Here is a 15172-nt window from a genome sequence, read left to right as displayed (position 1 = left end):
CTCTTTTTTTTTTTTTCTTCCTCTTTTTTTTCTCACCCTCGGCGACACACCGTAGCGGCCCGTTTATAATCCGTGTCACACAACTCCCGTCGTCACGTGCGAGGGCGGTTTAATGCCATGCGTCGAGCTCGTTGGAGCGTCGCGGCGCTAAGCGTCGGAAGTAGAGCGGATGCGCGTGTTACGGGGAACGCGCGTATCAACGTGTCTCCTCTCTTCTTTTTTTTTTTTTTTTTCACGCTCGACCTTTTTCATCCTATAAAACGTCGTGTGAAACGAATTTATACAAGCCTAGTGTTAATTTTATCATCGACAGATCAAAACTTCTCGCGTCTCTCGTCTTTCTCTTTCACGTATCGCCGTCTCTCCTCTTTTTTTTTTTTTTTTTTTTTTTCACGCTCGACCTTTTTCATCCTATAAAACGTCGTGTGAAACGAATTTATACAAGCCTAGTGTTAATTTTATCATCGACAGATCAAAACTTCTCGCGTCTCTCGTCTTTCTCTTTCACGTATCGCGCGTAACTATACCTACTCTCTTCTATTTCGCAAAATTTCACCTGCGATCGTGAAATACGTTTTATCGCCGACACACACACTCGGCATTTCACGGGTAACGTTTTGTCGGTTACCTGTTGTTGGTAAAAAAGTTTCGTTTTTTTTTCCCTCGCCGTTCGAAGAAATATCTTCTCGGAGAAGCGCTGGATCGGCGGCGGGCGCGTCCTCACGTGCGAGGGTGGCTTAATATCGGAAGTGGAGCGAACACGCGCGTTAGCCCAGCCACGTAGAACGATCTCCTACGACCAATCTCTCTTTTACGCGTGTCCCTTCACGGCTCGTGACTCTGATGCGCGTGCTAAGCGTGACGCGCGCGTGCTAATCCTTTGTGCCGATGTTGCCAACGTGTACGGGTGTATCGCTTGCGACCGTTCCGCTGGAAATTACAGCGCGTTGAAGGAATTTGGCCTGGGTCGCGAGGCACCGAGTCGCGTTTCCCTCCAAACGGGTTTCCTATCCTATTTCTATAATAGCTGGCACGTCTCTGTCGTGGGAAGATCGTAGGTTAAACGGAGAATTAAGTAAGAAAGGTTGCAGGAGTATTCTACTTTTATCCTGACCATAACCTACAACAACAACAACAACTGTGATATTATCGACGTAATAAGGTAAAGGGTTAAAGAGATTAGACCTTTCACGCGACACTTGCGGTAGAAGTAACGAGGGTTTAATACGATACAGTATCGGAGATCAATTCTGATCTGTGAGAAAGGGGAGAAGGTGTAGCCTCGAAAGGTTTGAAAAGTCAGCCAACTTTTCCACGTGACAGATTGGTAATTCGTGGAATCGCGGGTACCTTTCCACGATCGACGTAACAATCGCGGTTAAAACCGGTGACATCGGAACGGAACCATAAATAATGCCACGTTCGCGGACTTGGTGAGTTTATTGACGCGCGCGGTGGTCAACGGAACGCTAATCGTGCGAACCGCGGCTCTATTGTCTCAATCAGGTCCTACGTACACCTCTGCGTTGAACGAAGAAGCCTCGATCGTGTTCCCCCGTTTCTACACGGTGGAAAAAGCGAGACGGTGCACCAGGTGTCAGGTGTCACGGCTGTCCGGTTTCGTTTGCAAACACGCCGAACAACAAGAACGTTTCTTGTCGATCCTCCTTCCTCCTCGAGAGGAGCACTACTCTCCTCCAGGTGTCTCGGCGACAGTGTCGGTGGTGGTGGTGGTGGTTCCTCGGTCGTGTATGCTCGCAAGAAAATATTGTTTTTGCCCGTCGACCCCATAAAACGCCACTTGGAATCTACTTATTTCTCTCTTCTTTTTTCTTCTTCTTCTTCTCTCCTTCCAATCTTCCAGAACACGAAGCGAACTTACGCGTCGATCGTTAATATCTACTCTCGTACAACGTAGCCTGCACTGTTATTGCATTCCCTCTACACTCTCTCTCTAACCGGACACATATGCTGGCGACACTGTTTTTTTGCCGCGAACCGCGTTACAGCAACGTGTGCAGAGACAGGGTTGACCCGTGAGCGCATAGGCGTGCCAACGGCGAGTTACATCGGTAGTTTCTCGCGTTCCATCCGTCTAAACGGTCCATGGTTCGTTAGATCCTCGACTCGCCGCCTCTCCTCTATCCTTTTGCTGTGCCTACTTACCGAGAACGGAGATTGCAGGGCAAGAGGAATGGTTCGCAAGTTGCGTAACAACGAAACTGTGCGTATTTGTCCTCTGTTTCGATCGGAGAAGTGGCGCGAAATCGCCGCCCATCGAGCGACTTGTCATTCGTCGATCCGTATCTTACGCAGGACGATTTATCGTGGTTTATGCACATATTCGCGGCCGCCGCACGGTCTGGTACGCCGTCGCGTACGAGCATGCGGGCAGCTGCATCAAGAAGCGAGGGCCGCCCTGCGCATAATGATACATTGCACCGGACATGAAAGTTATAAGCTTTAATTCGAGGCTCGCGCGATTCGCCGTACGGTGACCGTATATCGATCGCCAATTTGCTATGCAGATCCAAGGCCTTTCGGTGCGCTCCCTGACGCAGCCCCTGCAATCTTCCCCCTCCTTCTTTCGCCTCCCTGTTTCTTATGCTTCTTCTTATCCTTCCTCTTCTTCTTCTTCTTCTGCCGCCACGACTCTCTGCCACCCTTTTCCCTCGTTCTCGCTCCCTCGTAGGACGGCACGCGGGGGGAAACACGGTCGCCGTGGCAGAAATAGAATAAGCGAGGATTAAAGTACGCGCTATCTCCGCGATAAGATTATACTGTGAAGCTCGGATCTGAAGACGATTACACCGCTTGTCGTTCGCAGTGTGTGCTTTCTTGTTTCCTGAACGCGGTCGCGTCTCCCGCGGATACGTCTGTCTCTCGAACCTTTGCATCCCCTCTTCTGTTTTCACGTATCAACGCGCGCGATCGAGGCGAGACGAATTTTCATCGCTCGCTGGAAACACCGCGAGGAATTTTCCTTTTAAGAAACGATTCAACGTGGCCGTTCATCTTTGTAGAGCTAAGTGGCGATCTTGTGTCTTTACACACGCGAGGTAGGTAGAGACGTGAGAAACGAGGCGTGAGTCGTCTATTCTAAATGATTCCGTGTGACGTGATCGAGCAGGGAATCTCGATCGAAGCGAAACGAATTTTCTTACGATTCGAAGTGTCAGATGTCCGTGTGTTAATCCGTGATCCTGTCTGGCTTTCCACCGTACTGCGAATTCGAACACTCCGGTGTCGATAAATCGATCCGGTCTGAGATTGAACCGGATCCATCGATGAAATGACGTCTTCCTCTGCGGCCGCAGACTCACGCGGCAACCACCGCAGGAAACACTCGGTGAAAGAGAAAACGACGGTTGTGTGTTGTGTAGAGCCGAGGGATCCGTTCGCGCAATGGGATGCTTCGAACGCGGCCAATCTCTTGCGGCGCGGCGCCGCAATTAGGAAATCCATTCGGTGTAATTGCGCGAACGAACGCGCACCACTGGTAGCACGGCTACCGCGCTTAATCAAACGCCCGTAGTCATCCACTTGACCATTTACCTGTACACCGATATCGAGACCTGCCTTCGACTATCTTTGCACACTGTGTGTGTGCGAGAGAGAGAGAGAGAGTGTGTGTGTGTGTGTGTGTGTGTGCAACGGAGACGTTGCTACATCGCGTGGATTCGAGGAGATTCAAGCCCTGTATCGGTGCCGATCTCTCCCGCTGGCCAATCGCGGCGAAGGACGAGGACGATAACAAAGATGACGGTGTTGATAGTCATGACGGTCGTAATGGCCGCTAATTAACAAGCTGACGATCCCCGTTCGGTAGTCTGCGGTAAATTGTAGGTTTCCCCGCGACGTAGAAACAGGATCGTGTGCCGAGAGTATGGAGATGTGTGACTGTGTCGTAGAGATCGTCTCGGTGGATGTTTCAGCGTGTTGTACAGTCGGAGGGACGGTTGGTGTTTTATTCTCAAATTATTTATATTTTACGAGGAATTTCTTTTAAAATACCTCTTTGAATTTTTACGTTTTTGAAAATTAGCGGTGTCCTGATATTTCTTGCTTGTAATAGATATAATTTGCAAAACAGTAAAGCAGACCGCTTAAAGTATCACTCGTCTCGTTGACTTTCTTCCAAGGATGTGCACTTTTTAATTTAACCCTTTCGCTTCCACTGTATTCATATGATTAGGGGAGTCCTTAGGGAGTCCAATTCCTCCTTTTGCCAGATGATTGCTCGTACCGAATGTAATGCCAGGCCGCCAATAAAAATTATCCAAGGTTTTTGCTACTCTTCGTCTATTATTTTGAAGAGAGTAAAGTAACTTGTAGCTTTTGTACTCATAATTATCTTAATATCAATGTTTAAAAACACAAAAGGTACAAATTGAGGAATAATTAAAAAATCGGTGTATCTTTTATTTGACGTTTTTAACCTAAAATTCCCTCTATTGTTTCCGTTTCTCCCACCTTACGGGATAACGACGAACGAATTGTGCGGGGCAATCTCGAACGCTCGTCGTGATACCGGAAGACTGACTGGAAGTGAAGTAGCGAGAAATTTTGAAAATTTTCAAGAGAAAATAGAGACACGCGGAAGAAGAAATACCAAGAAAGAAAAATGAAACAAAGAAAAAGAAAGTTAACGCTGAAAATGACGAAGATGAGTATTACTGTATTTATTGCAAGAAAAAGTACGAGAACCCTCCAACTGAAGATTGGATTACGTGTCACGATTGTTGCAAAAGTGATGGTCAAAGCACATCTAGAGGCTATTTAAGCGACTTTTGTAAACAAATAAGTAGCGTTCTTGGTTACCCCACGGCGTTTAGGACACCACGAACGGCACCGGTTTGGTTTTCAATTTTGCTAAAGTTGATTGTAAAACTATATAGACAGATACTATGCCTTCGTATATAAACGATAACAAAGCTATTACCTTTGCAATATTTTGTTTTATTCAGCTTTTTCCTTAGGTGTTCGCAATTCACCGACTCTCCCCTATCTCTTTTGGAAATAAACACAGTGTCTACCATCTAAACTACATTATCTTAAAGTGGGAATAAATAATTTGCTAACGAAAGGGTTAACAGTGACGGTAATTATTGCAAAAGATAGACCAAACTGTCTCTCCGCGATCCTAGATCCTCGCGGTAACATCGATCTGCAGGAGATATCTGCTCGATCCTTTTGTCCTTTCAGCAAGTTGATTCGTTGTTCGCGCAATTTCGTACGTACGCCCACGGAAATCGGGACTATGGCGTCGTAATGATCGACCATTATGCAAATACCGGCGCGATGATACACACGCGGCAGAATTGTCACCTGCGTGTACAAAGACTGTGTGCACGCATATATACGCGGGGCGGGAGGGAGGATATATATGCCATGCAAATTGTAGCTTGGTCATGTTCGTAGTTCGCGCTAGAGCAACCTGGCTATTACATTTCAAATGTAAACGTCGCATAAAGAACGCTCGATGCATTGTTAGAGTAATGGCCTAATGAACTAAACAGCATGTCGTCGGAAGAAAGCATCGAATGATACGTTTGATCCGCGTGAAATGAGGCGGAGCCGTGGAAAAATTTAGGTTAGAGGTGATGCTCGTATTGTGCCAACGAATCTTCCTACAATCATTTATCGACGTTCAGATTTACGCTAGTACGGTATTAATCGATCTTTTATTTTCCAGCGGATTATTCGTAGTGCACAATCTTTCTATTTTGCTCAATTTTTAGAAACATCTTTTCTAACGTCAAATGTAGGATTCAAACGTAATTCTGAGAAGTTGCTGGTTTTATGTATCATAGCGTTATTTTATGGAGCGTATTGATCGTGTGTGGCCGATATGGAGATTGAAGAATTCATCAATGAATTTCTATTAGGTCGTCGCATGTGAGATGAACGAAAGTTCAAATCTGAATTTCATTAATCAGAATAAGCAGCAGATTCTAAGTGAATTTCTCTAATATTTCGCATTTCCTCTGTTGCACTATGTCCAAGTTTGAATTCTTCAAAAAAAAAAATCACTCTTTTCTACCTTTAATCTACCTTAATCTAGCTTCTTCAGCGAAACAAGTTTTGCATTTGAAACTGTAGACTGTAGGTTCCACTTTTTACATGACAATCGACATGATTCTAATTCATAAAAACACGGCGATTTCGTATGCAACGACCTAATAGATTCTCCAAATCGAAGCCTCGATATTAGCATCGAACTGTGCAAATCACAAAATTCGTAAAATTCAAAAAATGCGGAATCACTCGATGACAACGAATTCGTTGAAAATCGGAGCCTCCATGTTATCATCGAACTGTGCAAATCACAAAATTCGTAAAATTCAAAAAATGCGGAATCACTCGATGACAACGAATTCGTTGAAAATCGGAGCCTCCATGTTATCATCGAACTGTGCAAATCACAAAATTCGTAAAATTCAAAAAATGCGGAATCACTCGATGACAACGAATTCGTTGAAAATCGGAGCCTCGATGTTATCATCGAACTGTGTAAATCACAAAATTCGTAAAATTCAAAAAATGCGGAATCACTCGATGACAACGAATTCGTTGAAAATCGGAGCCTCGATGTTATCATCGATCTGTGCAAATCACAAAATTCGTAAAATGCGAAATTACTCGATGACAACGAAAAGAAACAGAACGACGAAAACAGGTAGAGGAGGCACGTAACGAAACCGTGTGAATCTTTATCTACTTAATTCGTCGAGAAGCCAGTAATAGGCCCGGACGAAGCGGGGGCGCGTAGGTGGCCGGCCATGAGGTTTCCTCATCGGCTCGCAGGTGTAATGCTGGTTAACATACGACCAATCCCTTTTGACGATATATTATCCGCCGGTTGTCCCTGGTCGATCTCCGTCGAGAATTATGTGGAAAGTGGCGGCTTGCGTAAAGTGCTTACCTATTTCTCTCTCGATTTCTGTGTCCTCGAGTGTCGCGGCGAACACCTCGAATTATTGTCCTCGTGAATCTGTCGCGTAGACGTGGCATAAATTCTCGTAAACTTTTTTCTTCTTCTTCTGTTTTTTACATTTAAAATCGCGTCGACGTTCACCGTTATGCTAATTCACTTTTCTCCGTTGCTACGAGCAATTTTACCTCCTCCTGTTCGATGCAGAGGGAGAGATAAATATATCGCTGGACGTAATAGATGAAATGTAATTATCTTTATCGAAGCTTTCCAGTGTGAATTGTATGGAAAGAGTATATTCAGAGCAGCTCGCCCCATCAGGATTCAGGTGACACGGAAAATACGCTCGCTTCATAAGGATTCAGGTAACACCGAAAACACGCTCACGGTGTTGAGTGATACCGATTATCTGTTCACTGATAATCATCCAAATGTCTCCCGAACTCTAACGAAGTGACCTGCGATGCTTAACACGCTGACTGCCAAGCCTATTTTGAAGAAATCTGTTCTAGACGCCATTTTTTTTTTTTAAATTTATTGTATAGAATTAATTTTTATATCATGACTTTAATTTTAATTGTCTTTTTGCAAAAAAATGCTTTCGAATTATCTCGTGGTCGGGCGTGTTATCAACGTGTTAACAAACGTCAAAATACTCTTTCCATAAAACACACCCCAAAGCTTCAACAATAATAACTACACTCATGCTTTCGAATTATCTCGTGGTCGGGCGTCTCCGAATAGGATGTAACTTCTACCAGCAAACTGTTCTACCATCAACGTGTTAACAAACGTCAAAATACTCTTTCCATAAAACACACCCCAAAGCTTCAACAATAATAACTACACTTTAAACCGTGAATACCTCAAGTCTCTTCAGTGTACCGAATGACACTGTTCACTGATAATCATCCAAATGCCTCCCGAACTCCAACGAAGTGACCTGCAACACTCAACAAACGTCAAAATGCTCTTTCCATAAAACTCACACCCCGAGGCTTCGACAATAATAGTTACACCTCAAGGCTCGTAAAATATTCTTTAAATTCACCGCGAATAGGCACCATCCATTTTCATTCTTTATTACACACGCAATTCCCCGATAATCATCTACTTTGTTACCGATAATCATCCTCACCGAGAATACTCTTCCCACGAGTACACAGCCTGCACCCAAAAGCCTGAACAATAATAATTACTCTCTGAGCCGTGAAAGCTTCGAATCTCGTATGAAATATTCTTTCGATCCGCCGCGAATAGGTACCGTGTATTTTCATTTTCTATCACACACATCTACCTACCCAGTGTACACGCACACACAGAGTTAGATCGAACGATGATTCGAAGACCGGCGTGTGCGTTGTGTGTAACGCGTTACCAGCGGTACGGACGTGAAAGAGGTGGAGTTTGAAGAAGATGGAAGCGGCGATAACAGAGGAGGCAAGAGAGGATAGAGTTGTTAACCGTACCGTGAAGCGTTACACAGGGATTGCCTGGCGTGCGTCGGTGGTGGGTGACAGCGAGGGTTGCACCGGTGAGAAAGGCTGGAGGGGTTGTTCCGGCATCCTTGACCGTGAATACAGCCCTACGCGACGACCAGCCGGCAGGTTGCTGTTGGGTTCTACGCTGGGATGCACACCGGGGGCTATCTCGTCTCGTGTTGCTCTCCTCTGGAAATCAATATCGCTACCGCCTGTTCTTGCCAACGCAGAAACTGTGCCAGGCCCCTGTTGCTAACGCATCTCCAGCTGGAGAACGCATCTGAACTTCTCTTACCGTGACAGGCGGAGCGATTAGGTAGCTTGATTCGATACGATTCGACGTGTTTTCTCTGGTTGTTAATTATTGTTCCTAATTAAATCACTTGTTTTTATGGTTTCTTGTAACTGAGGCTGTCAGTGCAACGGCGGTCTAACGTGTAATTTTAAGGAACTTTGTCTCTACAGCGGTTTAACACGTTCGTCGCCACGTCACCCATATCTGGGTGACGGGTATGCTTCCGTGGGGGCACCGTCACCCAGATATGGGTGACGTTCTTCGTCGTCAAGTTAAATAGGATTGTATTTGTAACATAAGAATTTAATGGAATATCACACTATATTATACTATACATTAATTTATAGTTAAAATAAAATACAACATTATACTACGTAGCATGGTATTCGTTAAAACAGTTGGAACACATTTCTGGTGATTTTGGACAATTGGGACAATATGTTGTAGTCTTTTTTACATTTTTTCTCGCTTCCTGGCGTTCGAGAATTTGTCTCCTCTTCTTACGTTCTATCGGATTTGGGCCCCGCGAGAAACTCGACCGATTCACGCTGGGCGACGAACGTGTTAAGCCGAGTTTCTGATAGAGATACTTTGGGAAAATCGTGGTGTAGCCTGCAATTTTCGGTGAATTGACATTTCAGCGTATGCAAGGTAACTTTAATTTAATTGTTGCCATTAGCTGTAATCTAGGAGCAAACGTTCAGGGGTTAGGCAACTATTGCACCGGTAACCTCGATTGTGTATGATATTAGATACTGTGGTGTGAAGTCAAGTAAAACTAGTATTTTGGAAGTGGAAAATGTTGGTTTCTTCGATGTAAACTAGTGATTCACCCGACCGTTTATTTAGAATTTTCTTTAGTTCGGTAAACAACTTCGTTTAACCGGTTTTCGAGGAAAAAGCCGAAGATATTGAGCAAATATCATTTTTTCGAACAATTGATCACATTTTTCAGCGAAGAAGGAAAAAGTTAACTTTTCATCAGGGGTAGTGATTTTCTTTTAAATTGAAAAATTCTTGGGAAGAATTGTTGAGGGGTTACGTTAAATAAATGACTCGTGTGGAGTAAGGTAATGTTCACAAGACGGGCGCACAATTAGAACTGCCTGCAAAACGAGGTGACAGTGTGCACATTTATACCTGGGGTGTTCGCAGGCATCCCCAAACCATATTTAGCGGACGTGTCATAAACGTACCGTGAAGAAGAACTCGCTTCTTCCAATATTTTAGGATGTCGAGTTTTCCACGCAGTACACATAAAACATTTTGCTTCAACAAGAATGCATCGGTGTGAATGAGACACATTTGCACCGAGTGAACAATTACGCCATTTCGGTTGTTCACCGGAGAATTCGACATTTCACATCCATCAACCTGATGCACCGAAATAAATCATACGAGCCGTGCTGCAAATGTTGCAAGGCTCATTTACGATATGTAATGTATCGTACGTATAACGTTCCAGCGTGAGCTACGAATGGACGAAACGCGGTATTTAAACGAAGCGTGTTATTATGCAGATTTTACGGCAACGTTGTTTCCATTTAACGAGTGTCCGTTCTAACGAAAGCCCAGGGTAGTTTCTACTGGCCAGCGTGACGGTTTAATTAATTATTCCATCGTCGATTTCCTTCCGCTTGAAACTCCGCTTTCCTCCGTTCCAACCCTACTTATCACTTCGATTGAGACGTATTCGCCGTGTTTTCGAACGAGATTTTTCCTCACGTCTGTCTACCTAACAACTGAACTTTTGTTGCACCCTGCAAAACCGCGGGATTGAGAGAGCAGAAAAACGTGTGGGTACACAAGTGGTTCTGTTACTGGTCACGCATAGACCACGACTGAAAGACCCACTGAAATTTCATTTTCGCGCAAGATTTACGATCGACTCGATGTAAATTTCCGTTTTGCAACGTAGCACGATGACGTTTACTCCGGGTACTGTGTATCAGCCTGTATCGACATAACCAGAGAGACACACACGGGAGGTTTTGTATCCTGGCCAAAGGAGAGAAAGAAGAAAAAAAGAACGAAAGAAAAATGAAAAACCGTATCTATCGGCCGTAACCAGCGGTGTACGGTACAAGTACCGATAGTCGCGCCGGTATCTGTCGACGTTTTATGCCCACGATCCCGTGTAACACTCCCACTAACGTGAGCTGGTTTTAACAGAGTAATTAACGCCCACGCTAGCCCGTTAGCTGCCAAGCGCGATTGACTTTGCTCTCGTAACTCGGAAGATTTGTCTTTGATAATGGTGGCTTTTTGTAATCACGAACGATCCGAAGGGGCACCAACTGATTCTCCGTAGTTCGTTTCGAAGCTGATAGGTAGGAAAGTTGACATCGAATCCCCAACCAACGTTTCTACCGTGTGTGAGATCAATTTCAAAATGTTTCCCGCCTCGTTCGTTAAATATTCCAGGCGACGAGACGATACAACATCGTCGAAAATCGGCGCGGTCGTGTCGCAAAGGACGCGAAATTCTGCACGCGACCTCCGGTGTCTGGATATTAATGTCAACCGTTTAAAATTACGACAGTCTTAAATTCAACCGCGTGTTTCTTAATGTTCGAGATCGCGCGATGACGCGTACGAAACGCGGTGCGCGCCTTTTAACGCCGGAATCGTGAGAACTCCGGTGGCGGCGAGGCGAGCACGTTTTCCCGGCGGCGACACGCTCTCTTCTCCAGGAATTCCTGCCGGTTATATAGGTCAGGAGAGGCGCGTGGCGCCTATCGATCGACCCTGGGAGTTCGAGTTCAAGGTCGCGGCGCATCTCGTTTCAGAGGCTGCGCCGCCGCCGCCGCGGCGCTTTGACTCGCACACGTGCAGACCTGAGCACCCCTTGTGCATCGCCGGTTCCGTGAATGCGAATCGATGCTCGTCGAACTCACCCTTTCTGTCCACGCTTTATTTGGAAGGACGCGTGGAATACGCGTTTTGACGCTTTAGAGAAATATTCGTTACTTATTGCGCGTTTGTTACCGTTTGTAAGGTGCTAGAAGAATGTTTGTTAATTAATACGCGGCGCTTACAGAAAATCGCTATTCGTCGCTTCTTTCGAAAATTTGCGATGATGTAGCCTTTGACTCTTCTCTGAATTCTAACTCTAGTTTAAATTATAATAGTCAGCGAAAGGGTTAATTCGTACCAGAAAATGTATCGCTCCCCCTCAACGATCGTGTTCGACCGCAAAAATCTAGTTCGTTGTCCCGAACCCTGCTATTATAAGCAACACATTAAGGTCTAAAATTAATAAATCAAAGGTTCGAGGGAAATGATAGACGCGGAGTTGAAAAACGAGACACGATCGATCAGCGAGCATCCTCTCGTCAGGATTTACGATTACTAATCATTGATTCGGAGTTAATTCACGGGGTTCTCGGACGCCGGGGTGCCTGTCTGGTTATTCCAGCGGCGCTTGTCCCTCTCGTTGCGGTTACTCGCTTCCGTAACGACCGCTGAACGATCGCCGGCGCTAGGAAAACGATCATTCTCTATGGTCGAACAGGTAGCTGGGTTGGGCCGGGTCGTTAAGTAGGTGTACATACCTGCCGCAATAGCGAAGTCGCCAAAGAGGCTGGCTACCGGAGTTAACGAGTCTCTGCAATACTCCTGAACCTCGTTTCTACGTCGCCTCGTCCCCTTTCCTTGCCTCGTCTCCTCTGTCTAACTGGCTGGTCGCCTCTCGTCATCTCGCCTTTTCTTTTCTTACTCTTCACTTTTTCCCTTTTATTCTATCCGCACGCCAACAGGTATTCGGCCTCCTCCTCGTCTTCGGTCGTCTTCGTCGTCTTTCTTCTCCAACCACGACGACCACGCGTGGGCAGATAGATAGATCCAGGCAGAACGGAAATGCAACGAAGAGGAGATATCGATAACCAACCACGCGCCGAAAATGAACAACGACCATAGTCTACTAACACTCCTGTCTGTTACTCTTAGATAAAGGTAACAGGGAGAAAAAGTGTGTTATCGACGATCGAATCTTCGTGGTACCTACTCTCCGGTTTCCCGCGGTGGGCTTGTAACCTGCACACGTTCCTTCAACCTGGTGGTCGGTGGTTCCCAAAAAAGGTAGCGTTCGAAACGAGAGGAACACATTCGATATGTCATTTCGTACCGTAGTAATATCGGTTAATACGTATCTTTACGGCGTTGTTGATCGGTCGCGACACCTGTCACGTTGAAAATCCGATAATCACGAGGACTATAGTAATTTCGAAACTCTCAGCTGCAGCCGTCTGTGTTTCTTCTTCTTTTTTTTAATAAATTGCCGGGTATTTAAGTCCGCGAAGTTATATCTCACGTCAGATTCATCTCGTATCGCGATTATTCCTTATCCTCTCTCGATCCTTTACAAAATTAACTACGGCGTGTATTGGAAGAGTAACTCCTCCGCGATCATCCTCTCTTCCTCCATCTCCTTCCATAATTAATCCTTATCCTCACCTGGCAGAACGGAAAAAATTATGCCATTAACTGTCAAGAGTAAATCCGAGTTTCAGCGAGAGAGCGCGAGAGTCTCAGGTGCAGAGGGCAATCCCTTCGGAGATTCACTCGGGTGGTGTGTACACCTGTTACCAAAGGAGGAACTCGTGTGTGGACCTCTCTACTCGAGCTTCCTCTTTCTCCTTTCCTCCCCGATGTCTCTCTCTCTCTCTCGCCCCTCATTTGTAGGTATCCTCGCCCTCCCACCTCTCCGTTATTTGTTCGTGCAGGTACCCTAACTGCTTATGCTCGGTCTTCTCCTCTCTTCGGGGACCCGCGGCCTCGCGCGGTAATAAATTCTCTCCGCTGCTACTTCTTCGCCTTGTTCCTCCTCCTTCCTTCTCTCCTCTCTTTCTTCTCCTCTCGGCCAGCCGCCGCCGCCGCCGCTCGCGCGGCCTCCATATTCTACCGACAGTTTTTCTTCGCCTTATGTTCCGTCTCCTCCATTGTGCTGTGCACCGCCTTTAAAAGGTACTTTCATGCGCGCCTCTCCGGGGAGAGACTCGAGCAAAAGGTATCGATCTTCGATAGAGTTTCTCTCTACGCGTTCACGCTCCTCGCTTATGTATATATAACTTATCTCTTTTGCTACTTCCAACGAAACTTTCTCCCATCTCGAGTAGATACACTTTGTTTTTCGTCCTTTCGAAGGACGTTCAGTTTTGACGTCACTTGTCGACGTTACAGCGCCTAAATCAGCTGTGTTGGCTATCAGCGACAAATCAATCGATAATTATCAACGCGAGCCGGTGATGTCGATAAGCAGATCCACGTTATCGATAGCGAACGAGATAGAGAGGCGTTAAATAATGAGGCGAAAATAATCAACATTCGACTCTAATCAGCAAGTGTCGGCGTGCACCGATAGCAATTTATTAACTATGCTACCGTTCCCTTTTTTCTCTCTCTTCTCTCTCCTTGTAATTCTCGTTAACTTCGTTATTTTCCAAAAGGGAAACAGAACTCGGGTTCGTTTTATCTTTACGATCGATCTGCACGTTCGACGGAGTGTTTCACGCCGTCGCGATCGATCGATGGATCAACCCGGTGAATTTTCCCGATTCGATGTCATGAATGGGAACCAGAATAATCGAGCTTCACAGGCGAACCAGTTTCGATCGACGATCCTGTCGGACGTCGATTAAGACCGCCTCTGTTAATGACGCCGATTGCAACCGGTTATTATATAAAAGCTGCTCCAATGAACTTTTGCTTTTTCGACTGTAGTAGATCCGCGATGCCGATAGTCGCAAGTTCGCGGTTCGATTAGCCACGGACGTATCCGATCGGACAGTTCGTTACGAATATCGCGATTTAGGCGATCTCCGCGAACGACCGGTAATTACGAGGTCTCGCGCGAACCACACGCGCCACCGTAACTCGCGTAATTGCCGCTAATCATCGAGACACGTTTCGTTCGGAATTCATATGTCGGCGTTGGATCTATGGGCGCACACCTTTTCGTGTCGCGGGCTTTCATGAATTTATTTCTTGCCACGCCGCGTTCACCCGGCAATTAAACCTGGTATTCCGGTGTTAATTGCTTGTATTCGTTATTAGCGGCATCGACGTTGAAAGACAGACCAGAGTAACGAGTACTGATTGATTTTCACCGGCGTATTCTTTAGTTTGTTCAACCTGTTTCTTTGCACAAAGAGGTTAACTATGATAGAAGTTCGTGAAATTTATTCTTAGCTTGTTTTTCGGTTGCAAATTCAATCTTTTAAATGGATCGTTGAAAAATTAATAAACATTTTGATAAGCTATTTCAATCAAGTTACAGTAATGTCTCTACAAGTGTCAGCCAGTTTGGATTCTACAAGTGTCAGTATAGATGGTCCTACTCCTAGGTCTGCGTCATTGCTGCGCCTATGTTATCTCGCTCGCAGTCAGTCAAGCGTGTAACGCTACACAATTCATAATAGAAAAATATAATTTCTTTAATTTTACTGTTTTTCATCTGAAATT

The 15172-nt window shown here is 45.5% G+C and overlaps 1 protein-coding gene across 1 annotated transcript in view; it reads left to right on the top strand.

Annotated features, from left to right (window-relative positions):
* LOC108573668 (chorion transcription factor Cf2-like) overlaps positions 1 to 15172 on the top strand; it is a 74319-nt gene that overhangs the window by 18264 nt on the left and 40883 nt on the right. The window lies entirely within an intron of this gene.

The sequence above is a fragment of the Habropoda laboriosa genome, unplaced genomic scaffold (assembly GCF_001263275.1).
Source record: "Habropoda laboriosa isolate 0110345459 unplaced genomic scaffold, ASM126327v1 scaffold151, whole genome shotgun sequence".
NCBI lineage: Eukaryota > Metazoa > Arthropoda > Insecta > Hymenoptera > Apidae > Habropoda > Habropoda laboriosa.
The sequence above is the reverse complement of the archived record's forward strand: the minus strand, read 5'-3'. Positions and strand labels throughout refer to the sequence as shown.